This window comes from Manis pentadactyla, chromosome 13 (genome assembly GCF_030020395.1).
Source record: "Manis pentadactyla isolate mManPen7 chromosome 13, mManPen7.hap1, whole genome shotgun sequence".
Taxonomy (NCBI): Eukaryota; Metazoa; Chordata; class Mammalia; order Pholidota; family Manidae; genus Manis; species Manis pentadactyla.
In genome coordinates, this window is record NC_080031.1 from 100,036,697 (window position 1) to 100,064,080 (window position 27,384).

Consider the following 27,384-nt stretch of genomic DNA (forward strand, 5'->3'; position numbering starts at 1 on the left):
TTATAAAATGTGGAAGCTGAGGCTCAAAGAAGTTAAAGGACTTATATGAGGGCATACGGTCAACGCCAGAAAAAGCATAAAACCTATATGTGACTTACTCCCACCAAGGGGTTTAAACGTTTAAATAACAAGGTGTTAAAAAGTGCACGTGGTGAAACACATGCCAGGAAGTTGCTCAGGCTAGGAGGGAGAAGGAAAGAGAAGCAACAGGTGTGTGTATTTTGGGGGAGGGGGGTTTGAACCAGCCAATAAAATTAGGACAAATGTAAAGAAAGCCTATTATGGATATAACTTGCTTAGGTGACATCCAGGAAAGAATGTGAACCCTGTAGTACTCAGCCACTGAGGAACCAGGGGAGGGACTGGAGTACTAAAGAATAAATTGCTTGTTGCAACCATCCTGAGTATGCCTGGTAAAGACAACGGATCTTGCAAGACTGCCATTGAAGCCTCGCTCCGCTGTTCTCTTTGTCTCCATGTCCACTTACTGAGTTGCAACCAGTGAGAGTATTTCTCACAGTCAGGAAGTGGTAGAACTGGGATTTTTAGGCAGATCTGCATGCCTCTGAAAGTCCTGTTTTTCCAGGATACCACTCCGTTAGACTTTCCCCTTGCGTAGAGGTGTTTAACCTGACCAATAAAATGGGGTGCTCCCTCAAGCCCTCAAATTTCAAACACAGAGAGATTCCTGGTCAATCAGGAGGGAGGAGGGTATAATCCAGTGAGCTCCCCCAAGCAGCAGATACTCCCCAAGAACAATCAACCTATCTCTGGAGTTCCTTTCCCTTTTCCATGTATTATGTGAGTTTCTAGCATAATATTACATTTACTTCTTTATTATGTTTACGTCAGACAGGTGGGAGGTTGACTTCAGGACTATGAACAAACTTTGGTTAGTAGCCTGGGGAGGGAAAACAGGTGGCTGGGCAATAGTTGAGTGGGTAGTGTCAGTTTATTAGAAAGGTTTGCACAGGACACTTCCCTGAGGCTGGGTGGGAGAGGACAGAAAACAGCTCACTTTTCCCATGGAGCACCCAGGAGACCAGAGAGAGTAGCTGGGCCCAGAAATAACTCCAGCTTGTGTCACAGTCTAGTACCATGAAGACAGATAATAAATGTTCAGTAAATATCTATTACATCAGTGATAGATTACAGAAGGAACACATAAATTACAGTTGAGCCTGACACAGGTTATAAAAAAAAACATTAATAAAGTGCTTCAAGAGTAAAATGCTTAAAATAGAATAAGCCCAAATCTTAGAATGAATAAATAAATGCCAGGCCAAGAAAAGAGTCCACCTGCACACAGAGCTACCAGCACACACAGGAGCCTGGCTTCCTTCTTGGGACAGATCTAACTAGCTGAAGTGTGTGGAGAAGGGAAATTCTGTGCCTTCAGGACCTAAACCTTGAAAAGCCATGACTGAGAACCACCTTAGACTGGAAACGAACCGAGCTCAAGCCTGCTGAGCAGCTAAAAGCAGTGTGCAGGGCTAGCCCTAGGCAGACAGCCTCTACTTTTATGGCCTGCAAACAAGGAGGACAACTGGAAAAGTGGGAAGTTTGAAATCCAGGAATCATAGTCGATGGCAGGATCACAGAAGTCTCTTCTCTTATTTCCCTGTGTGACTCTCGGGATGGAGCACAAGTAAGTTTTTAATTTCCTTTTAAGTAAGTAAACAACCATCAAAAAGCCATCTCTCCCTTGTAGCTCTTTTGGAGAGCTTCCAAGTTCTCTCTTCCACTCCCCAGAAGAGCAAAGTTTGAAAGGGTGGAGAGCCTGAGGAATCACCTTCAACCTTGCCACCATCAGTCAAAAGGAAACCATAGCACCAACCCCCAGAGCCCTGGCTAGGTGAAGATTTATCAGATCAATCTAGCCTTCCTCAACAAGCAGAATGTGGTGAGTAGATCATTTCTCCTTTGATCAGCCTTTCTCAATTAATCTCCCACAAGCTTGATACCAGTTATGTAAAAGCATTTCCAGCATCAATAACTAGCTCCCTTGCTCCCTCTGGATGGGCCTAGAATGTTGAGTGTGGGGAGCAAGAGCCCTAGCTCTGTCTCACCACCATATTGTCCCGCCTCCTCCTCTCTGCACCCCTAGCTTTCCCATACACTTCAAATCCTGCTGCCAGAAATCCCCTCTGGACTCCAGACATTTTATTCACTTGAACATGAGTACCAAGCTCCATACCAGTCATTGGCTGTGGGGATACAGCTGTAAAATAGTCCCTCTGGGTTTTTATATTCAAAGGGCTCAGGGGTCAGATGAGAGACACCAAAATATAAACTGATCAAATCAAAACAGTACAGCAAGGGCAACAAAACAAAAATATTAACAAACAGATATAAGAATAAGCCCACTTAGCTCACACTGTGGTCCTTCTTTCCACATTCTTTCTGTGAGTAAAACTCACTTTCATCATCTTGTTTGCTCCAGACAGCCCTGTGAGGCAGATAGGGCAGTTTTTATCCCTGTTTTACAAGTAAATACTCTTCTCTCTCAACGCTTAAGAGTTGTGCAGTCCAATATGGTAGCCAATAGCCACATCCAATATTTCTATCTAAATTAATAAAATTAAACTTGGTTCCTTAGTTGCACTACCCACATTTCAAGTGCTCAAGAGCCACATGTGGCTAATGTCTACCATATTGGAGAGCACAGATTATAGAACATCCCCATCAGGGCGGAAAGCTCTATTGGACAACAGTGTTGTAGAGATCCTGAGAGGCAGTGCAAGGAGAGTATGAAGCGAGAGCTCTCAGTGTTTCCAAGAAAGCTAAGTCAAGCTGCCAACATGGAAAAAGCACTGACAAGGAAGCCAAGAGGAAGTGGTGCTCTGAACCATGGTCCTGCACTTCCCTCCTGGGCTGCACTCAGATGGAATGGGTGGCAGCAGCCAAAACAGGGCAGAGACCAGATAAGATCTACCCTAGGATCTGGGCACACCGAGCCCATACAAGCAGCTTCTTTGGTGGCAGTCAAGAATTCTAAGTCTCTTCGCCCTAGGAGACCTCAAGGACCCCAGTGACTGTGCTTTGTTCTGTCTCTGGTTCATTTCTGAGGCCTCAGTAGCAAAAAAGGAAAAATAAAAATAAAAAAATTTCAGCCCCTGTGAAAGGGATGTGAGATCTCTGGATGGCAGCCTCCTGCCTGCTGGAAGGCATTGGCAGCTGTACAGGACTTTAGCCAGAAAAGGTCAGTAAACTTAAGCTATGTTTGCTCTCTAAACAGGCCTGTCTGGTTCAAAGGAAAAGGACTGAAAAGAAGAGACCCAAAAGACAGACAAGATTTCAAAGCGTTCTCATCCAACAGCTCCCACTGAGGCCAAAGCAAAACCCCAAGAACTATGATTCTGCCTCCAGAAACATCTTCAACCACACATCTACTCAGGTACACAGACATCTGATACAAATGCACTGCCTGCAGGCACCCACAAAAGGCTGGAATCACACATGCGCACACACACACACACACACACACACACACACACACACACGCACACACAAGGCAGACACAGACACAGCCCTGTGTCGGCCACAGCCTCACATCCTGGCACAAACACCTACACTTGTGCACACAGCTTACACATCCAGACTCATAAATACAGCACACACACAGACACGTTTACATGTGTAGATTAATGAAAACATCCTGCATTCACATACATGCACACTGTCACACAATGATATGCACATTGTTACAAATATATTTCTTACATAATTACACAGATGTGTCTAGTGAAGCATGTGACATACACGTATAAAGTAGACTTGAAAACCAATCAAAGGCCCAAAGGGAACCAGATTGGGGACAGATGGAGTATAAGCTGAATGCCAGCTGACCCCTCACCCTGCTCCATTTCCTCACCAAGAACCCACACCGGCAAAAGCTTCAGTATGACCTGCAGAATTTATTGAAGGAATTGTAGAGTTGATGGAGAAGAATGTTAATTCCACACACCCTGAAGCAGACAACTTGAAAGACAACATAATTGAGCAGTTCTTTCCTCCCAGGTCCCTTTCTTACCTATATTGCCTCCATGGATCATTTTTTAATCTTTTCTTTTCCCTTGCATGTACCCCGTCAGCCACCATTCACATCTCTTTCTCCTGGGTTTTCCCTCAAGCTTCCAAATTCCTTACCGCATTATCATACAGAGCAGTTGAGGTTTGCCCAGACCCATGATAAAGGGCTGATAAAGGCAGAGAATGGAGCTGGAACCCCAAGAACCAGGCCACTGCAGGGCTGTAGTAGGGCAGCCTCTGTAGATGGTCTTCTGGTCCAATCTATGCTTAGTCCTACACAAGGGCCAGAGCTGCTTCTATATGCAGGAGCTGCAGAAGGGATGGCGTGTGCTATGAGGGAATCCTGAACATGATAGGTGCAGTGACTGACCATGCCAGCACAGTCCTGGGGCAGCAAGCCAGTACTGGGAGAACCCTTGCCTCCTCTGACACTGTCCCTAATAAAGGTTCCCAAGCACCAAAGCCTTGGGAGATCACATGAGAATAAGGCTGGCCTTATTGGCTTGTCTCAGGGCATTAGTCCTTCGAATCCAGTATCACTGTCAGCAGAGAGCCTGGATTTGGAATTGTGTTCAGTTTAAGAACAACAGCTTGGAATCGGACCAACCCTTCAAGTCCTGACTGCCACTCCCCAGCTAAACAAGTTGCTTTAAGCCTAACCAACCTTAGAGGGATGTTTCCTTTTCTGTAAAATGGAAATAATATTATTACTCATCTCAACTATTGTTCTGGAAATTGAGATGATATATATGAAACATTCAGCCCAGTGGCTGGCACAAGTAAGTGCTGAATAGGTCTTAGCTATTAGTACTATTCTTTTCCATGCCTATTGGCTAAACAGACATTGTGCTAGAGTCTTGGCAAAGTTAAATCACACACAAATACAAGTGTGGGTACTTACATATTCACACAGGGTACCCTGCTTTATATCCTTATTTAACATTCTAAGTAATTATCCCACTCTCAGACCTGCACACACCACACACACATCATACATCATGTCCAGGTTTTATAGGAGCTTTTGTGGAAAGCCTGGAAGAAGAGGTATTACTCAGGCAGACAAACTCTCTGTCCAGTCAAAAATGAGACATACAGGAAATGAAAGGCATGGGAGTATCTCTAGGACAGAGGGTTTCAGGTGCTCTTTGGAGGAAAGGAATACTGCTTTCTCGGAGCTGGATGAGGCTGACAAGTCGAATGTGGTTTTTCTCAGCAGCATCTTTATTACTCCATATGTTAGAGTGCACAATAGGCCAGCTCAGGCAACAAGGGGCTGGCCACATGCAACTAATCATTCTTATTTGTTTAGCTCCTGTGGCTTCGCACTTCCCCACAGCCTCTGCAGAGACACCCAGAGAAGGAGCATTGGCATCAAGATCATTACGGAATTATGAGACCCATCGAAACATCATTAGGGCCACTGTGGAAAAATCAATCTTCCCTGGCTAGAACTGAATTGCATAGCCATAGGACCCCACTTCATTTTCCTAATGCCTGCTCCTCAGAAACTAGCAGGGTAAGAGTAGGGTAAGGTTGAGGGGCCCTCCTCCAGGGCAGGGAATCTAGGGGCTTTGGCCTTGTCCATTCCCCAACTTGGGCAGTAATGAGAATAATAACAACATTAAACAGAATTTTATAGTTTATAAAGCTTTCTTACATTTATTATACCATTTAATTCTCACAGGAATCCTGTGAGATGTAGGTTTTATTGTCCTTCAATAACCAAAAAGGAAACTAAAGTTCAAATAGTCAGAGATGCAGGATAGTGCTGGGCCCATGGTAGCCCTGAAATGGAACGTGTAGACTGAAATGCTTCTAAGGGTCCAAGTGGTCCTCAGCTTTGATCTAGTTCCAAATCTAATACTTTCATATTTCATATAGGTCAGGTGCCACCTACAAAGTGTGTCCATTAGTTAATAAATGTATTGAGTTCATGTGCCAGATACTGTGCTAACAGCCAGGCAGGTAATAGCTAGTGAGCAAGCTTAATGCTCAAGTAAATTAAATATGCCCTCAACTTCTTTGCACTCCTGTTATCAAGAGGTGGGATATATAAGCCCTCTTTTTGAATCTAGGGTGCCCTCTGACCCTAGACTGTAGAGTACAGAAGTGATGCTATCCAGTCATAAGCCCAGTCTTTGGGAGCTTCCGCTTTGGTCTCTTACAGCCTGAGCCACTCTGTAATAAGCCCAGCCACGCTAGTGGATAGCTAGCGTGGAGCTATGCGCAGTCTTCTCGCCAGCCTGCTCAGGAAATAGTCGTGTGAGTGAAGCCTTCTTGGACCTTCCAGTCCAGATCAGCCTCCAGCGGAGTGCCACTGGGACATCTCACTCCACAGACATAGAGCAGAAGATTCATCCCGAATCCCTGATGTACACAATCATGAGATGTACCAAAATGGCTGTGGTTTTAATTGATGGTTAGGGAAACTTTTCCTATCAAGGGCCAGGTAGTAAATACTTTAGGCTTTGTGGGCCTTGTGCTGTCTCTATCACATAATGTTCTTGTTTTGAGGGGCCTTTTTTTATAACCCCTTAGAAAGTGTAAAACAAATTAATCTTCCAGTTATACAAAACAGACTGTGGGCTGGATCTGGCACCTGGGCCTTACTTTGCCAAACTCTGTTTTAAGCCACTAAGGTTTGGAGTAGTTTTTTACCTAGCAATAACCAACTAAAGCAGTCCTTTCCTCCAGAAGCTAAACAATGCAAGGAAGACAGACATCAAACAAACAAACAAAATCAATATTAGACAGATAACTACACATAAAGGAGACAGGCCAAACACCTTGGGACTTAATGTCATTGATGGCTTTAGAAAAGTTATCCCCAAAAAGGCAACGTCTAGGCTGAGACAAAGAATGACTAGAATTTTGCAGGTGAAAAGCAGCAGGGAAGAGTATATGGCCCAGCCTCAGGGTGGGACCTTCTGAAGGGCAGTACTAGTTCCAGAGCTCTCTGCTGATTACCCAAGGGCCTGCATCACGTTTTAACTTCTTCCTCTGCCCAATCCTGCTTCTGCTTCCTTCCTGTCATAGGTGCTGTTCCCTGATCTTGAACCCTAAACACTATCTTCTTAGTGCCTGCCTCTGGAGAACCACTGTGACACTTGCTAAAACAAAAGGGGATTCATTGACTCATATCATTGGCAAGTCCTCAGGTAGAGTTTTGAGTTTGCAGCAGAGGTAGATTCAGAGCTCCGACGAGGGTGACCAACAAGGACACGGGACTTTCAGGGCTAACATCAGGGATGTCCCAGGAAACCTAGGACGAGAAGTCACTCTTGCTCCAGTGTTCAAGCAGGTCTTGATGTCTTTTTATTTCTTGACTCTGCTTTCAGCTAGGTTGGAGAATTCAGTCTTAGGCTTTGCACATGGCATTAGGTCAGCAGCTCCAGAACCTATATTCTCTCAGGTTGGAGGCCTGCATGAAGGGAGCTAGTTTACTTCCCTTGTGGTGCCAAAGGATCGGATCGAGACTTACTGGCTGTCATTGGCCTGTTTGAGTCATGTGCCAATTCTTTTTTTTTTAGTTTAGTTTTTTTTAATTGAGACATAATTCACATACTATAAAATTCACACTTTTAAAGTAGGCAATCCAGTGTTCTTTATATTCACAATGTTGTACAATTATCGCTGATTCCAAAACATTTATTTACCTCAAAGAGAAATCCCATACCTATCAGCAGCCCCTCTTCCTCCCTGTTCCTCTAGTCCCTAGGAACCACTAAGCTACTTTCCCTGCTCTATAGATTTGCCTATTCTGGATATTTCACATAAATGCAATCACTTAACATATGGCCTTTTATAACTGTCTTCTTTCACTTAGCATAATGTTTTCAAGGTTCATCCATGTTGTAGCATGAATCAGTACTTTGTTCCTTTTTATGGCTGAATAATATTCCCATGATATGTCTATACCAATATCTTGTTCATCTGTTTGTCAGATGATGGACACTTAGGTTGTTTCCATTTTTGACTGTTAGGAATAAGCTGCTATGAACATTTGTGTACAAGTTTTTGTTTGAGCGTTTGCTTTCAATTCCCTTGGGTATTTAAGAGTGGAGTTGCTGGGCTGAACGGTAATTCTTTGTATGTCCCCATTTTTTATTCAAACACTGTGGCCTGAAGGATGGAATGGTCTGATTGGTTTAAACTTAAGTCATGTGCTCTACTTCTGGTGCTGATGGTGGAGTCAGTTTCACTAGAACCACATATACCAAGAAGAAAAAAATGATTCACCAGAAGGAAATCGGGTACAGTTATCAGATGGAGGGTGAATGGACTCTAGGGAGCAAATCCACAGATGACCACTGCAAATAGCTACGTTTATTGAATGCTTGCTGTGAGCCAGACACAGTGCTAAATACATGCATTATTTCATTTAACCTTCACAGCAACCTCTTGAGGATTCTATTATTCCTATTTTACAGATAAGGAAATTGAGATTAAGAAAAGTTGAATGAATTGCCCAAGTGTGTATAGCTGGGAGGTGAAAATTTGAACCCAGGTCCGACTGCAAAGCAAAGTGTCAGAAAAAAAAGATTCCAAGTTATGTTAAAATTTATCTGCTGAGGCTCTTGTATGTCATTTGCCCAACATTATAATCATTGGAGAAGAGTCTGTGTAACCAAAATTTCCTTTCACATCAAGGACAGGAACAGGTTTTTATAATGAAAAAAATCATAGTTGACATTTTTTTCCTTTCCAAGTAAGCATTCAGTTTTGTCAGATAGCACATCATTGGCATTGAGATTAAGCTGCTCTATTTCTCAGAAAGCCTCCATGCTTCTTGTAACCACCCATCTTTTACTAATAGGTTTAGCAGAAATTCAACTAAATTCTTCTTGTCATGAGATTAGGAAATGCAGAACTCCACATCATGCTCTTAACCTCCTTCAGATATGATTTACAAGAGCTTTTATCTCAGACTCTTCTGTGGTCCTCACAGAGATCTAGAGCCAGGGATCACTGACTCCCTACTCAGGGAGACCAGAGCCCGGATGGTGTCAGATGAATGGGACAGGAGATAAGGGGTGGCCAAAGAGTTGAGGGGGATAAGGCGATGCATTTCATTGTCGCCCCACCCTCTGCCAATTACAAAAGGCCAGCCTTTGGAATATCACAGCAGGATAACTTCACATTAAACTGATACTTTATTAAGCTTCATATTAAGCTGTACACTTACAGCACCACACTGACTCCTCTTGAGAGGTCCCTCCTCCTCCTCCCCAATACACACATCCCCATCAGGAAACTTGTTTCCTAAGTCCTTTAAAGATTTACTGCCAGTACCACAGACAAATTAGTGAATACCCCAGCAGTTGATTCCAAAGACAGGATGCTCATTTGCATGAGGAGTTGCATGTCATTTGCATTATATTTGCAAGTTCTTTGCATATCACATCTACCCTGTCAAAATGTACATAAATCCTTTATACTTTCACTTTTTTATTTTCTAAAAAAAGACTACGCCTCCACATCCTGCCCAGACTGTCTGGTGAAATTGCTAGTTGAGAATTCCTAGTTTGTGAAGAGCCTCACATGCCATGTGGAGGAGACTTCAACCCATAGAGAATCCCCAAGGATATCAGAACCCAGTTTGAGACACTTCATTCGTTCATTTAATCATCAAATCTGTACTGACCATCTACAATATGCCAGGCACTGTTTTAGATGCTTTGGATATATCTGTAAATGCTGACATAAAAATAGGTACAGCATTAAAAATTAAATGCTATCATTTCAGAAAATGACTTGGCACCAACCCAATCAATAAATATGAGTGCAAACCAGTACCAAAATCTCAAAGTAGTTGGTTATAAGGTGGTCATCTGGATATTATAGACTCTGCTTACATTAAAAAAAATTAATCCTGAAATTAAATAATATCTTTCTTGAAGAGTACTTAAGACCCCCTCAGTGTGGGTCCCCAGGGGCTCATGAACCCCAGGTTTGAGATACACCGATTGGGGAGCCAGTAAAGGATTTAACCAGGGAAATGACCTGGGTTGTATCTTAGAAAGCTCACTCTAGCATCTAAGTGAAGGGTGGGCTGGAAGCAGCTCAAGGCCAGAGGCTGGGAGATCAGAGAGGCTTAGTTAGTCCTGGGTGTGACTCAGGTGTGGGGCTGTTCACATTTCCAGCCCCATAAAATTGTGGCACCCTCACTGATGTCCATCCAAAACTGTATCACACTACGTACATGGTGGTTTCAGAAATTTGCAATAAACATTTGTACAGCTACAGGGGAGGGGTCACAATACACATAGTTTCACTTGAAAACTCCACTCTAGACATGTCTATTCAAATTTTCTTAGGCAGCCATAAGTGGTAGTCCTTCTCAACTTTTCCATCATCCAGCTCTCAACTGACTCTAGACTCTCTCTTCCTGATCTTTTAAATTATGGAATTCCAAATTCATCACCTCTTTATTTTCTGGAACAACTCAGCTTCTATTCCAAACTCTCAGGGAATATGGGAAAACAAAGGGCCCTTCAGTTCAAAACCTACCCTACAGGAGGTTATAAGTAACTTTTTGTAAAAGTCTGTCTTAAAAAAAAAACTGGTAAGGACCTTACCATGAGCAAAAGCTCTGTAATGGAGAGAAGAGACAGAGACATGAGAGAGAGAGAATCAGGACTGCAGTGGGGAGAGGAAGCCCATACAAATACAAAGTTTCAAGGGCTAGGCCACAAACAGCCCTCACCAGGTCTTGGTCACGCAGTTATGGTGGGTCAGTGAATTAGATGCTCAGAGGTAGCCAAACAGCATCTGGTTAAAAACCCAGGGTTAACACCAATCTACAAAGAGGAGAAATGTAATGAATGGGAGCCCAAGGAAAAGTGACAGAGAGAATGAATAGCAGAAAACAATAGTTTCAAGCAAAGAGAGATGGGGAGGGGAATGTAAAAAAAAAAGAGGGATCCAGAGATGTAAAACATAACAGAGGTCAAATACAAGGAAAACTGGAGAGAATTCATTGGATCTAGCAATTAAGGTGACCTTCTAAGAGCAGTTTTAGTGAGATCAACGCTGTTGATTACTTACCCAAAAGCTATTTGCTTACTCTTCTTCCTTAATGTAAGGATTTCTCCCATTACAGGAGCTCAATAATGCCAGATGTTTTATTAATATCCCTTCCCCTACCCTAAGGGTTGGCCAGTGACCTAGTTCTGGACAATGGGACTTGGGAGTCGAACTTTCTGGAAAAGATTCTCCCCCTCAATACAAAAAAATAACTTCAACCCCTTTCTTTTCGGCTTTGGAAGTTGTGTTGTGAGCCCATGCTGTTCAGAGCTGTGGCAGCTATCTTAGGACCCTGAGGATGGCAAATGAGAAATCCCTAGATCCTTGATGACACTACTAAGTGGCTAAATCAACCAAACTAGAAGCAAATTACCTCTGGACTTATTGTTATATGAGATAAATAAAAGCCATTACTGTTTAAATCACTGTTAGTCAACTACTTCATTATTTGCAATTATCATATATGGTGGACATGGAAGCCACAATTACATTTATTGAGGAGGGAATGGAAAAACAAGAAAGTAAAGATTCTAAATGTTGTCCAGTGGTTTCCAAATGTCAATTAGTGAACTAGCTTCATTAAAATTACACGTGGAGCTTTGTGAAAATACAGCTTTCTGACCTTTATTCTTGGAATATTCTGATTCAGAAGTCTAGCACGAGCACAGGGATCTTCTTAAGAAGAGCCCCAAATGGTACACCTTTTGGAAAATCGCTAGTACTTTCTTATAAAGTTAACTATACACCTACCCTATAACCTGCAATTCCACTCCCAAATATTTACTCAAGAAAAATAAAAACATTTGTCCACCAAAAGATGTGTATGAGAATATCCACAGCAACTTTATTCATAACAGCTGAGACTGGAAACAAGCCCAAGTGGCCCTAACATGAGAATCAAAGAGATTGAGGACTGGGGATGATGATAATAATTAATAAGGGGCATTGAAGGCCTGACCACAACTGGAAATTTGGCCCTGGAGCCAATGAGCACAGTTCTGTGGGGGCAGGAGCAGAGAAAATGACCCTTGTCTGTTCTGTGTGTGGGAACTAGAGTGGGAGGGACGAAATGGCAGGAGGCAAAGAAACTAGAGGTCGTAGTGAGAATGGAGGCAACGTGACCATCTTTGTCTGAGAGTGCTTTTGAAACACCCTCGTCCAGGGCTTCCCTTATCTTGCCCCCTCTAGCTCTGCTCTCTCTGTGTTTCATGCCTCCTCTTCCTTGAATTCAAAGGTAGGAAAATCAGCCAACCATTTTGCACACTGGGACTGAGGCTTAAAGGAGTAAAAGTGGGAGAGGTGGAAGTCAGTGTTGACAGAAGCCCAGCATCAGCTCCAGGGCCAGGCAGAGGTGCCCCGCTAATCTCAGCCCATGTGGGGCCCCAGGATGAACAGAGGCAAATCCCAACTTCATGGGGCTGTCAAGGAGGATGACCTTGCTCTCACTGAGGGTTTCAGGAGCTGTCATCTACAGGATATGGTAACTGGTGGCCTGAAAAATTAACTGGGCTGCTCCAGATAAAAGGAGATAAAAAGAAAATTCTGTCCAAGCAGGTGTCATACTAATTTGGCAGGAGGCAGGGTGCTGATTTGCATATGTCAGCAACCTCTTCCCTTCCCCCCTCTTCTCCCTCAGTCCTGGCTGGTTTCAAGCTGGTCCCTGGGGAGGAGCATCAGAGAAGTGCAGCCTTACAGGGATGAGAAGGAACCTGCTAAGGAGAGAAGTCCGGGAAAGGAGCATGGAGATGGCCGCAGTAGTATTGCTCCACCTTGCCTTCCTGCCTGTCCCTGCAGGCCCAGTGGAAGGAAAGAAAAATAAACCACCACCATAAAAGGTCTATTTTGTGTGTCCACATTGTCTGCTGCAGCCCTATGCTGAAGGCTTTTACGTTAATCTTACCAACAACCCTGCAAGTCCAAGATCACATCCAAGTAAAGAAAGTGGAGTGGGGGGGAGGGAACTCCCACACAGCTGGTGAGGGGCCATGTTAGGGCCCCAAGGCAGGTCAGTCTGACTGAAATTCTGAACTGTTTCCCTTATACTGAGCTGAATGGTGCTTTCTGTGTGTGTCAAAGATTAATTGACCCTGTGGCCAGTGCAGATGCTGAACCATAGAGCACCGACCTGCAGGAAAGGGCTTAATTTCCCTGACTGCCAGAGTACCTAGTGACACAAAGAGCAATGACTGAGATTGTCATCTACCAGTAATAACAAAACAGTAATGAGAGCCACCACTTCTTAGATCGTATTAAGTGCTAAGTACTGTTTTAAGTGCTTTATAGATATTATCTAATATTCATTTTCACAATAACCCTGGGAGGCAGCCAACAGTTATCCTTTCAAGTGCCCATGAAACATCTAAAAAACTGATCACATACTAGGCCAGAGAGCACATCCCATCAGATATTTAAAAAAAATAAAAAATAGACCATGTTCTCTAATTAAAATAGAGCATGACAACAGAAAGATAACAAGAGCTCCATGCGTTTGGAACCACTTCTAGACTCATGAGAAAAAGCAATCCAAATGGGATATTTAGAAATGAAAGTTAGCTGTGGGAGGCAAATGAAGTGGTCCTTATAGGGAAATGTATGGATTTCTTCTTACAGAAGAAAAGTAAAAGTTGAAAAGCACCCAACTCAAGATGTTAAAAAAGAACAGACTAATCCAAAAAAGAATAGGAGGACAAAATCATACGACAAAGGCAAAAACTAATGAATTAGAAAATACAGATACCATAGCAGATCAAGAAAACTTTCTGATAAGCTCAAGCAAGAAAAAAAGAAGGCACAAATAAACAATATCAAAAAATGTTACAGGGGACCTACCTAAAGATATAGTAGCAAATTTGGCCATGTGGGAATACTGTAAAGAACAGTGGGTCAATAAATGTTAAATTTTGGGTGAAATAGACAATTTCCATTAACATGGAAAAATCATCCTATAATGGAGGCAGTATTATTATTTCTTTTCCACAGATGAAGAAACTGAGGAACAGAGAGAAGCTTGTTCAGATTCCCATAGCCAGTAAGGGGAGGAGTCTGGATTTGAAGGCCCAGGTAGTGGACCTCTGATTCCTCCTATGTGACTCCCTCCCACATTTACTAAGTGCCTGCTAGGCACCAGTCACTGTGCTGGGGATTATAGGAGTGAAAGACAAAGTTCTTGTGCTCAAGAAGCTCCCAGTCTAAGAGAAAAGTCTAGGACCGGGACAAGGGTGAGTCAAGTGAGTTACCTAGTGCACAGAATTTAAGGATATATTCACTCTCTCTTGCACAGCTCTCCTTAAATTTTTCCCCCTAGCCCTGACCCCATTAATATGCATAATCACAACTGCAGAGAATGAGGAAAGGACAGAGCAGGGAAACAGCATGATCCCTCTTAGGAACTACAGGCAGTTTGGCATTTCTGAGACATACACAGCAGCACAGGTAGAGAATGATAGAGAAGAGGCTAGAGAGATGGCCAAGGGCCGGGTCGTCATAGGTGCTTTATACCATGCTAAGGAGTTTAGACTTTATCCTAAGGATTTAAGCAGAGGAGTACACAAGCATAGTTGTATTTGGAATGATCCCTCTGGCAAGAATGTAGACAGTGGTGGGGGTGGGAATAAGGCTGATAGCAGAGAGATGAGTTAGGAGGCTATAGCAGCATCCAGGCCAGAGATGAAGAGAACCTGCACTAGAGCAAACAGCAGTTGAAATGAAGAACAGGAAATGGATTTAAGCAATATTTGAGATGTTAAATTGGCGGGACTTAGCAGTTGATTGAATGCGGGAGAAGAAAGTGTGAAAGGAATCAAGAATGAGGCCCCTCACCACTCAGTTCTTATCATGAATAACTGGTGCATAGTGGGAACACCAACTTCCATTCATTTCTCAGTTCAGTCATACATCCAATAATCTATACAACTGTTTAGTCATTTATTCATTCATTTTTCAATTTATGATCCATATATCCTTCTATCTATGCATCTGTCCTTTGAGAAAATTTTTACAAGTGTCAAAGTGCCATGAAGAATGTATGTACATAAAAGGCATAATACTTGGCTTTATTCATTTATTCATTCATTTCTAAGCTTTTATTGATACACCCCTGTTTGCCAAATACTATTCTAGGTAATGGAGATATAGCAGTGAACAAGCAGAAAAAATCCTGTTTAAGGACCAATGTTCTAGTGGGAGATACAGATAGAATGCAAAGAAATAATAAAATTTCAAATAGTGGAACTTCTTTGTAATAAAAGAAACCAGAGCTCCTTGGAGAAATAACTGAATCTAAGGCTGGGGCAAGAGATACATAATATGAGCCTGGAGCGTCTTGCAGTGCCAGAAAGAAAGGAAGCATTCAAACAAAAATACATGATGATGGGGGGAGTCCAGTAAATATAATGTTCCTCATGTAATTGTAGATTAATGATACCAAAATAAATTTAAAAAAAAAAAACATTGCTGGAGGTATGTCAAAGGGACGTCGGAGCCAACTGAAAGAGCTCCCAGTAACCAAAATTAGAACAATTTGGCCAACAAAATAAAGTATTATTGGATTCCAACCTGAAATATAAAATAAGTATTCATGATTCCATACTAATATAAATTAATTGACTAAACAAATAAATGTAGGGAGACAAACCTCCCTTACAGCATTCCAAATAATTTATGTAGATACTCAGCCTTCAAGGAGTGGCATTGAACTCCCCACTCCTTGAGTGTGGGCTTCATTCCAAAGAGTTCAGTATGGGGGTGGAGGCAGTAACTTACAGGGGAGAAACCTCACAGACTTATAGGTGATCTAAGCTAACATTGACAGTAATGAGTCACGTTGGTTGATACGATGTGAGGAGGATGAGAACGGCCCTTCACTTCTTTAGTCTTCCTCCCAAAACACACAACCCTGATCTAATCATGAGAAAAGAAAGCTGAGACAAATCCCAGTTGAGGGACATTCTAGTGTCAAGGTCATCAACGCCAAGGAAGTCTGAGAAACTGTGTCACAGTCAAGAAGAGCCTAAAAAGATGTCACAACTAAATGAAATGTGAACAGAAAAAGGACATTAGGCAAAAACTAACAAACTCTGAACAGTGAACAATAACATAGCAATAACGTCTCCACAGCTGTGACAAATGAACCATACTAAAGTAAGATGTTGCTAATGGGGGGGACCTGTGTGTGTGGTATATGGGAACTCTATATTGTATTTGCAACGTTTCTGGAAGTCTAAAAGTATTCTGGTTTAAAATTTACTTTTCAAAAAGTGCTTTAAAGAAAAATGAAATGGGGTACAAGATAACAAGTGATAGAATGGTGCCTATTTTAGATATGAGAATCAAGAAAGGCTCTAAAGTGATTGTCTCACCAGAGGGTTTCAGCCCTGGGCAAGTTCACTCTGGATTCACTGAGACGAGAAAAATGACAACGGAACACTGTGGGTAAAAAGGTTCATACCCAGCTTTATTCTCATGGTGGCAGGTCAAGCATTAGAATCCCCCCTGCCTTAGGGAAAGTCTGCATGCAGCAAGTGGTCTCTGTCTGCCGGCCTCTCCACCACCTCTCAACCCCAAAACAGTGGGCAGAGCTGTTTATGTAGGGTCAATAATAATTTATGGCTCACATACGTGCAAGCCTGGGCCTGCAAGCATTGCATGTGTGCAGTGGGCAGGCAGACCAGGGTCAAGTGAGAATCCTAGCCATGGAACTTCCATTTTCCTTATGGTGATATTAAAGCAGAGCCTGAATGAAGTAAGGAGTGAGCCCTGCAGATATTAGAGGAAAGAGTTTACCAGGCAGAGAGATCATTAAATGCAAAGACCTTGAGATTAGGGTACATTTGATATGCTCAAGATCAGTGAGCCAGGAACAAAGTGAATGACAAAGCTGCTTAGAGAAGGAGGCAGGGCAAGATTACATGGAGACCTTTAAATTAAATTAAGTTAAATTTTATTTCTCTTATTTATTTTTTAATTGTGGTAAAATACACTGTCTTGCCAATAGGTTTCAGCCTCAGGCAAGTTTATTATGGATTCAGTGAGACTGAGGAATGACAATGGAATGTTCTTGGGGTGAGAGGGTTTATTACCTGGTTTGTTTTCCCCACAATAGGTTGAGCGCTAGAATTAGTCTGCAGATCTCTAATCCTCCTTGTCTCTGCCTTGGCCACCAGCGCTGGGCAGAGCTCTTTATATAGTGACTCAGTCAATAATAGCTTATTGCCCAGGGGTGTGGAAGTAGTAGCCTAGCAGCAGGCCAGGGGCATGATCAAGTAGTTTAGGGTCGGGTGAGGATCCTGGCCATAGGAACCTTCACTTTATCCACATACACCTAGCATAAATTTTATCATCTTAACTATTTTTAAGTTAACTCAGTAGTGCTAAGTGCATTCACATTATTGTGCAACCAATCTCCAGAACACTTTTTATCTTGTAAAACTGAAATGCTGTACTCATCCTGTGTAACCTCTCAAACCGTAATAAGTATACTCATTTCCTATGACTGCCATAACAAATTACCACACCTTGGTGACTCATAACAGCAGAAATTTATTCTCTCAACTTGGGAGACAAGAAGTTCAACATCAGTTTATATAGTCATATGCCATTCTTTTTCATTGTTGTGTAGTATTCCATTAGATGAATATACAATTTATTTAGCCATTCTCCTGTTGGTACACATTTGGGTTGTTTCTAGTTTGGGACTACTGTGAGTAAGGTTGCTATGAACATTCTTGTATATGTCCTTTTGTGGATATATGTTCTCATTTATTTTGGTCATATACCTAGGAGTGGAATTGTTGGATAATAGGGAAGGTATATGTGTAGCTTTAGTAGAAACTGACAGTTCACCTAAGTACATTTACCAGTTTACATTCCCATCAGCAGTGAATGAGAGTTCCAGTTGCTCCACAACCCTGCCTATACTTGGTGTTGTCATATAATTTTAACATTCTAGTAGGTATTTAATGGTATCTCAATGTGGATTTAATTTGCATTTTCCTAATGAATAATAATGTTGAGCATCTTTTCACTGGACAATTTCAAGCAAAACAGAGACATGATTTGACTTAACAGTCTCAAAAGATTACTCTGGCTCCTGAGTTGAAAGTAGACTTTGAAGTAAGGGGCAAGGGTGGAAGTAGGGAGACTGGTTAGGAAGTTAACTAGTTATCTAGGTGAAAGAGGATGATGGCTTGGTAATGATAAAGTTGGTGTGAGGTAGTCAGATGCAGAATAAATTTTAAAGACCTATCATACAGAGCTAACTGATAGATTGAATGTGGGGACTAAGGGAAAGAGAGGAGTCAAGAGTGACAACTATGGATCTGCCAAGCCACAAAGTAAATGGACATGTCACTTGGTAGGAATGGGGTCCTAGGATTGTGCAGGGAATGGTGGGCAAGGAGGGTCAAGGAATCAAGAATTCTCTTCTGGACAGATCAAGTATTAGACATACAAGTGGAAATGTCAGGTTGGCAGTAGATATTTGAGTCTGGAGCTCAGAAGAATGGTCCAAGCTAGAGATGTAAATTAGACATCCTCACCATAGAAAGTATTAAAAGCTTGATGCTAGAGAAAATCACTCAGAAATGAGTGTGTACAGAAGACAGATACCTGGAGCATTGAACATTTAGGGAGCATAAAGATGGGGGAAGGCGCTGCCAGGAAAGCGGGAGGAAAACCATGTGAGTGTCAGCGTCCAGGAAGCCAAGTGGAGACAGTGTTTCAAAAGGAAGCGTGTGATCAACTAGGTCAAGTGCAGCTGAGACACAGAATGAATGATAACTGAAATGGACTGGATTTGACAAATGGACAAATGGATTTGGCAAGTGATTTCAAATTGCTTCTTATCCAAGGTAGGGGCTAAGAAAATCAAGGAAGAAAAGATTTGTGTTGCTCTGGAAACAAAGCCAGAGTAAAATTAAGGTAACCAAGGTGTCTAGGGATGGGGTGGGAATGTTTAGAGAGAAAAATGAAGCCCTCCATACTATCAACATTTAACACTTGTCAACATCAAATGTCACAGTACAAATGGGGCAACTACTAAATCTTCAGGCTGGAACATCACTAAACACAGAAGTCTCTCTTTGTCTTCCAGGGATCTACATCTGAACTTACAAACAGAAGGGCTTGCCGGTTGCAAGGACCATCTCAAGATTCTATTCCTTCATTCATCAAGTATGTTCGGAGCCCCTACCCCAGGTGCCAGGTAGTCTATAACAGCAGAGAACAAAACAGACAAAACTCCCTCGCCTTGAAGTGGATAGTCTTCTGTGCCCCTGCACTTTTCTCTAGTCCATTCCTTTTTCTTCCAAGCCCAAGGCCCTGAACCTACTGGGCAGAACTGGGCAGATCTACGCATCACCCCTGAGTACTGGTAGGACAGAGAAAACTCTCCCTTTCTAAACAAAGTACAGAAATCAGCCCCCTTGGCAGAGGGTGAATTTTCCCCAGGGCCAAAGCCAGGGTGAGAGTGGAAGCCCCACATCTGGAGTGCCATTAGCTTGGATGCCACTGCAATTATCACGTTGGCTTCAGACAAAGCCAAGTCACAAATGAGGACAGGATTTTAGATCACGACTTCCCAGAGTCTCATTAGGTAATTGATGCTGATCACATTGCTTAATGGGGAACCATAAAATGCTTGCTATTTATATTACAACGGGCAGAGAAAAGGCTCAACTAACCAGATAATTGAAGGATGATATGAGGGACTCGGGTCAAGGGTTGCAAAGAGGCGGGGAAACCTGGTGAACTTTCCTTGCCCCTCATTTTTAGCTTCCTATTGGTTATGATTGTTTCACCAGATTCAGAAAGACTGTGCCCTGGTCTTCACAAAGCTCAGAGCCGCTCTTCCCACGCACCGGGGACTGAGATAAGAATTGTCATTTAATAGGATTTCCCCCAGCAGGCTAAATCTTTTGCTAAATGAGCAATTTCAATCATCGCTTCTCCATCCACAAGGAGGGAGTTAAGCTCACATCTCCAGTTAAGCTCACTACCTCCCAAACTCTCACTCCCTCACCAGCTCTGAGCAGCAAGGAGGTACACACTGTAGCATGACACTTGGGGCCCAGCTGAGTTCACCAGCTCATGAGGCTTTTAGAGATTTGCAGTCCCATTCTCCACCCTGAACACCCTCATATTCCAGCCTCCTCAAAACAGAGGGCCTGGGGCAGGTCAACTTTCCCAATACTCAAGAAGAAGGGGCCATAGCACTTTCTGCTTCATTTCCTTCTATTATTAAGCTCTGGGTTTTACAATAGGAAGCTTTCATTAAATCCCACAAACCATGGCATATAAGGCATCCTCATAACTTACAGGTATTTGGAAGCAATCCTAGGGGATATAAAGGAATGACCTTGGGAAGGTAACTGGACAAATGAATATCCACATGCAAATGTCCATACCATCTACCAACATATGGACTCAAATTTGGGGTTAATAAATGTGTCAGGTGAGAAGAAATTCAGTTCCCAAGATTTTGCCTCTTGATTGGCTTGGGACCTCCTTACACCTGGATTAATTTCTGCTTGTTCTATATGGATGACCATTCTTCTTCCTTTTTTCTCCCCCTCTTCCCCCTTCCTCCTCCTCCTCTTCCTCCTTCTCCTCCTTCATTTTCTCTCTCTCTCTCTTTCTCCTCTTGTATGCTCCTCCTGTCTCCTTCTGCACTGGGATTGATAGATGGTATAGCATCTTGATTAAGAGTGGGTGCTTTCTCTCCAAAACTGATCTACAGATTCAACATGGCCCTTATCAAAATCCCACTTGGGTTCTTGGCAGAGATTGGCAAGCTGATCCTAAAAATGATATGGAAATGCAAGGGATCCAGAAAAGCCACAGGGATCTTGAAAAAGAGAACAAAGCTGGAAGATTCACTTTCTGAATTCAAAACTTGCTACAAATCTATGATAACCAAGACAGTGTGGTAGTGGCAAAAAGAAAGACATGTAGATCAATGGAATGACTTGAGACTCCAGGGTAAACCCTCGCATTTATAGTCAGTTGATTTTCAACAAGGTGTCACGATAATTCAATGGTGAAAGAATAGTATTTTCAATAAATGATTGTTGGACAACTGGATATCCACATGCAAAAGAATGAACTTAGTCCCTCTCCTCATACCAAATACAAAAATTAACTCAAGATGGATCATAGACTTAAATGTAAGAACTAAAACTATAGAACTCCCAGGAGAAATTATGAGTAAACCTTCATGACTTTGGGTTAGGCAAAGCACTCTTAGATATGACAACAAAAGCACAAGCAACAGGAAAATAAAAAAGCTAAGTGGACTTCATCAAAATTTAAAGTTTGTGCTTCAAAAGATACCATCAAGAAAGTGAAGAAACCCAAAGAATGGGAGAGAATATTTGCAGAATATCTGATAAGGGACTTTAATCTAGACTATATAAAGAACTCTAACAACTCAATAACAAAAAGGCAGCCTTATTTTAAAATGAGCAAAGGATCTGAATAGACATCTCACTAAAGAAAGAAGATATGCAAATGGCTACTAGGCACATAAAAAGATGTTTAACATCATTAGCCATCAGAGAAACAAAAAACAGAACCACAGTGAGATACTACTTCACACCACTAGGATGGCTATAATGAAAAAGATGGATAATAACAAGTGTTGAATGGGGATGGAGAAATTGGAATCCTCATGCACCTCTGGTGGGATTGTAAAATGGTGCAGCTGCTTTGGAATACAGTCTGGCATTTCCTTAAAAGGTTGAACATAGAGTTGCCATATGGCCCAGAAATTCCACTCCTAGATATATACCCAAGGGAATTAAAAACAGGTGTTCATACAAAAATTTCTACATGAATATTCATAGCAACATTATTCATAAAACCCATAAAGTGGAAGCAATCCAACAACTGATAAATGGATAAGTACAACGTGGCACTGAATGCTATTTCCATACAATATCCACACAATGGAATACCACTATTCCATTCCACTGATATTAATGGAATATTATTTGGCAATGAAAAGAAATAAAGTACTGATAAATGCTACAACATGGGTGAATCTTAAGAACATTATGCAAAGTGGAAGAAATCAGTCACAAAAGACCACATATTTAATGATTCTGTTCATAATTAAATGCCCAAAGAAGGCAAATCTATATAGAGAAAATAGACTAGTGGTGGCCTAGGGCTGAAGGTGTTGAGGGAAATGGGAAGTGACTCCAAATGGATTTGGAGTTTCTTTTTGGGTTATGAGAATGTTCTAGGATTGATTTTGATGATAGTAATACAACTTTGTAAATATACTAAAAACCATTGAATTGTGCACCTTAAATGGATGACTTTAGAATGTGAATTATCTCAATAAAGATATATGTGCATATATATACATACATATGCAGAAAAAAACAGGCAACTCAAAAAGTAACTAAAAATTATGTATGAAGTTGTTACAACTAAGAGGTATGACTGTTGAATTTTTTAAAAGATTCTTAAAACAAAAAATCTGAGGACTTTGCTGGCAAATCTGGGTTCTGGCACCTGCTGACTCTGACTTTGGACAAGTTACTTAACCTCACTGAGCTCAGTTTTCTCATCTGTAAAATAGGTATTAGGTCATTATGAGGATTAAATAAACTAACATGTAAAGACATCTGGCACATAGTTGGTGCTTGGTAAATGGAAACCATAAAGAAAAGTCAGGGAACAGTAGTAACTAGAGAAGGAGGGAAGAAAAATCAGTGTTTGTAGGTCAATGGCACATCCATTTATGCCTAACCTTTGGCTGGGCTCTAGGAACATAAAGAAGTCTCTGACTTTGAGGAGCTGGAAGGTCTCAACCAGGAGTCCTCTCAACCAGGGATCAGGCATTCCTGGAAAAAAAAAGTATATATATCCCCAAAAAATGAGCCAAGTGCTAGCATGGAGACATGGAGAGGCTGCTCAGGGGCAAGGCAAAGGCTTTTAAAGGGGAGGACGCTTTAGAGTCGGCCAGGTGTAAAAGAGGCAAGCGGACTCTATTCTGTGCCCCCTGTCGGGGACCCAAAGGGCGTGAAGCACCCCGCTGTGGAGAAAACTGGATCCCGCCCACCTACCACAGGCCAAGACGGGGGTCAAAGGAGCAATTTTGGATTGATGATTCCAGGCACTAGAGGTGGAGGACGGGGGGCGATAGGTGAGCTGAGCCCTGGGAGCTCCCCCTCCCTCCCCTTGTTCCGAGGTCCTCTGAGCCCCTAAGCCTCTGGATGCCTCTTCCCTCCCATTAGCCCTCTTTTGGGGAACAACCCCGCTGTCTGTGGGCAGAGCGTGATGCCTCCATCACTCCGCCCTCTAGTGACTCATTCCCGAGACAGGGGGCGGCAGGAAGTGCCAGGGCCCCAGAGCTGCGATCCCATCCGGATTCCGGCAGCTTGGAGACGGCCTGTCCTCTTCCCTCCTCCCCCCACCCCCACCACCTCCCCTACTTCCAGCTCTGACTCTTGACATTTCTACGTAAGAGACACCCACCTCCCCCAAACTCTTCTTGCCTTTCCATTGCCTCCCCCAGTCCCTCAGCTCTGGCCCCCAGGCGTTGAAACAGCCCGATCCCCAGAGAAACAGGCACAGCCTAGACCTAGGGACTGTCTCCCGGGGAGGTGGCCAGGCAAGGTCAGTATCCCCAAGCCGGACCTTCGAAGGGCAGGGCCCGTGATACAGAAAGCATTGTGGGCAACACTTAAAACAACAAAATTATTTTACTACGTGCTAAATGCTTCTCAGGCTTTATCTCTTTATTCCTCACAAAGACTCTGTGAGACAGATACTATTATCACTAACAATAGTGAGAGAAGAAGGAGAGCTAATTTGGAAAGTAGCAGACTGGGGCTCAAACCCAGAACTCAGATACTGGGCTACAACCACCAGGCTCTTCTGCCAGTTTAGGGGAACGGAGGGCAGGGGCAGATCTCTTTGAGCAGAGCCTCTGAGTAACCTAGGGACAGTGCCCGCAATCCTGAGGCTCTTGGCACAGCTGCCCTGAGGTCTGGCTGGGGCTAAGGGCTTTGTCCCTAGTGTCTCTCCTGGTTCCCCATAACCCTTGTGGACCTGCTCCCTCTCCACTCCTGAGGGGTGGGAATGTGGGGGGCTGCTTACAGGATTCTTGCCCCGCATCAAGGGCTTATCTTCCTATTAAACTTCTAGGACAAACATCAGTGTGATTCTGGGGTGCCCAGGGACTACTGGGAAAGAGGAACAGGAGCATTACTTATACATACAGGCCAACAGAAGGAGGCTACAGACACCGAGCGTGGGGTCAGCCCAGGTTTGCCGACGGAACAGACATCTGTCACGCAGAAGATGCACAGAGATGACCCACATGACAATAGAAATAATAACACCCTTGAATTATGTAGCAGTTCATAATTTCTCAGGCACTTTACAGACATTTGATCCTCCAGATGACCTCCTAGGACCCAAGGAGGAAAAAAAACATGTTTTATAAGCTGTCACCATCTGTCAAGTCTCCCCCCCAAGGGGGGAGAGTCAAGAGGCAGGCAAGGCAGCGAGTTAACCAAAGCCAAGCCTCAGTGGGTAATTGATAGTTTTTATGGTGACTTTATCCTCAGACTCCTCAGATATCCTATTTCCACTGAATTACCACATTTACATAACAGTGCAGGGTGAGAGACCCTGATAAATCTTCTCTGCATGGGGATGCATACAATGGAAATGTACTTTGTTGACAGCGATTTGTTTTACTACACGACTGCCCTTCAATTTAGGGAGGAAAGAGCAAGGCCATTGCTTTATGAAGGGAGGGAGGAAAGGAGGGCAAGAAGGGGAAAGGGAAAGGGGACTATCACAGGTCTGGAAAGAGAGGGCTGAATGAGAGGGGTAGAGACAGCAAGACGGGGAGAGCTTTAGGCAAGGTGGATAGAGGAAGGGAGGGAGGAAGAAAAGCTGTCTCAGCAGTCAGAGGTGTAGTGGCGAAAGGAATGATTCTGCACCAAGTGTGGCTGGATGCTGGGGGGCAGCCCCACAGCACTGAGGGTGAAAAAGATTCAGAAGTCTTCCGGGTGGCTGCCAGGCTCTCACCTTCATAGCTGGTCAGGAGAGGCTGGGAGCGTTAAGGGGAGTCACAGGGCGCAGGGCTCCTTTCACACACTTCAGGTCTTGTCTCTGGACCTCTTCCCGTCACATTTCACCAACCCCCATCTGCCTACACCCAGAGAACAGGGGGGCTGGAGGGGCATCAGGATTGGGTGCTAAGAATCCCTGGGCCTGAAGGCTTTTGAATCCAGAGGCTTCTATTTCAGCCTCTGCTCTGCCACTAATTTAGCTGGATGATTTTGATCCCCTAAACTCTGAGCCTTGGTTTCCTTATTGGTAAAATGGGCACATACTCATCCATCCAACAAGTGTTCACTGATTGCATGCCAGGCAGCATGCTATGGCATTGTCTACACCATAGAAAACAAGACAGAATAGCCCTTGCCTTCAAAGAGAACACAATTCAACGAGGGTAAAAAAAACTTCCTCTGAGAAACAGGCCCTGCCCAGTGGAGGATGACAGCCAGGGAGTTCCCTCCCTGCCAGGCCCTGGGCTAAGTGTACCCATGTATTAACTCCTCGCCTTGCTCACAGCAACCCAGGAAGGACGGTCCTGTTTTTATCCCCGCAGCACAGAAGGCAACACCCTTGTTGGGGCAGCCTCCCTGATACACCCCATTCCGTTACCCTGTTTTATTTTCTTCACAACACTTGCCACTATGTACAACGGACGTATTAACTCACTTTTGTGCCTACTGCCTTGTTCACAGCTATATCTCCAGCACCTTGAGCAGTCTCTGACCCCAAGCAGGTTCCTCATAACTATCTGGGGAAGGAAGGAAAGGATGAGAAGCTCATGGGGAGTGAACACCACCATGCCCCCCACACAGGCACTGGGGGTGCCCGAGCACTTCCTGCACACGAGGGGACTGTCATCAGCTGGTGTTTACTCAGCGAGGAAGAGGTGCATTGCCTCCTCCTACTCTTCAGTGTTCTTCTTTTCTCTGACTTTCCCTCAGATGCCCTGCCCCTTCCTGTCCCGCCATGAATCCCACATTCTCTGATTGCATCCTCCTCAATTTCTCTGTCTCACTTTCGTTCTCCTTTTCACTTCCCTGCCTCTCTTGAGAGGAAGGTCATCCGGCTGAATTGCTATTGGTGATTTCAGGGCCAAGTAGAAGTTCAGTCTTGTGCCAAAGCCATCTCCCTGTTTCCTCCATCTATAAAATGGGCGGAGATCCGGCAGCGTTTTTTGAATCAGTGCTGGAGGGCCTGTGGTGGGGGTGGGGGTGCGGGGGGAGGTGTCTCAGGTCCACAGCACTGACCTGCCCCATCCACATCCGGAGAATCCTCAGCCTCAACAAAGCCTTGGCCACAGGAGACCCACACCCAGAAGAGCTCTCCTCTCCCACTGCAGGTGCTAATTACTGTTCCTTCCAGTAAATGTAAATCAGGAGATAATAAGCCTGGCTTTCTACCTCTTTCCAGGGTTTTGAAAATTCCTCAATCCATTGTATAGCAGGGTCTGCTGAAGGCATAAATGGCAAGACCGTGGATCAACTGTAGGAGGACCACATCAACACCGGGTTGGCAATGTATCAGAGTGGTTGGGAATGTGGGCCTCAAGATTCTGACAGCCCTGCGTCTGAAGCCTGGCTTCTGTGTGAATAGACTGTAGCTCTCAGGGGCAGAAACGGAGTGTCAAATGAGTCTTCTGGTACTTCCTCCAAATCAGGCATTCCTCCCACGACCACCAGAGCCTCTGGTGCCGTATCAATTGTAGTACTTGGCCAGTCAAGTTGGGACTGTTGTCCAACCCCCTCTGAGCAACTCAAAGTCAAGGGCTCACGTTTTTCTTTTTTGTATCCCTAGAGCCAGACCACATGCTAGGCATAAAAGAAAGACATTGTCTAGCTAAGATATGGGGACAACTTAAGTGTTCATCAATAGATGAATGGGTATAGAAGATATGGTGCATATATAAACATACAGAAGAAATATTACTCAGCCACAAAAAATAATGAAGTTTGCCATTTGCAACAACATGAATGGACTAGAAGGCATTATGCTAAGTGAAATAAGTCAGAAAGACAAATACCATATGATTTCACTTACATGTGAAATCTAAAAAACAAAACAAATGAACGAAAGAACAAACAAAACAGAAATAGACTCATAAGCAGAACAGGTTGCTATAAAGAGGCGAGGGAGGAAGTGAAAGGGAAAAAAATAGAATGTTTGATATTTTGATCTGTGTGATGGTTAAATGAATATATGCACATGTCAAAATTCATTGAGCTATACACTAAGATTTGAGCATTTTTT

At 43.3% G+C, this 27,384-nt stretch overlaps 1 long non-coding RNA gene across 3 annotated transcripts; it reads left to right on the top strand.

Annotated features, from left to right (window-relative positions):
• The first annotated feature begins 1,306 nt into the window (after nucleotides 1–1,306).
• LOC118916843 (uncharacterized) lies at nucleotides 1,307–27,237 on the top strand. Of its 3 annotated transcripts, none has more exons than XR_008993446.1 (5): nucleotides 1,307–1,648; nucleotides 1,753–1,903; nucleotides 5,342–5,548; nucleotides 7,069–7,215; nucleotides 26,548–27,237. It is a non-coding gene; the product is annotated as an uncharacterized LOC118916843 (long non-coding RNA). The 3 variants fall into 3 exon arrangements; XR_008993447.1 differs by having other exon boundaries at nucleotides 7,069–7,190; XR_005026561.2 differs by lacking the exon at nucleotides 26,548–27,237 and having other exon boundaries at nucleotides 7,069–11,483.
• Nucleotides 27,238–27,384: the final 147 nt, after the last annotated feature.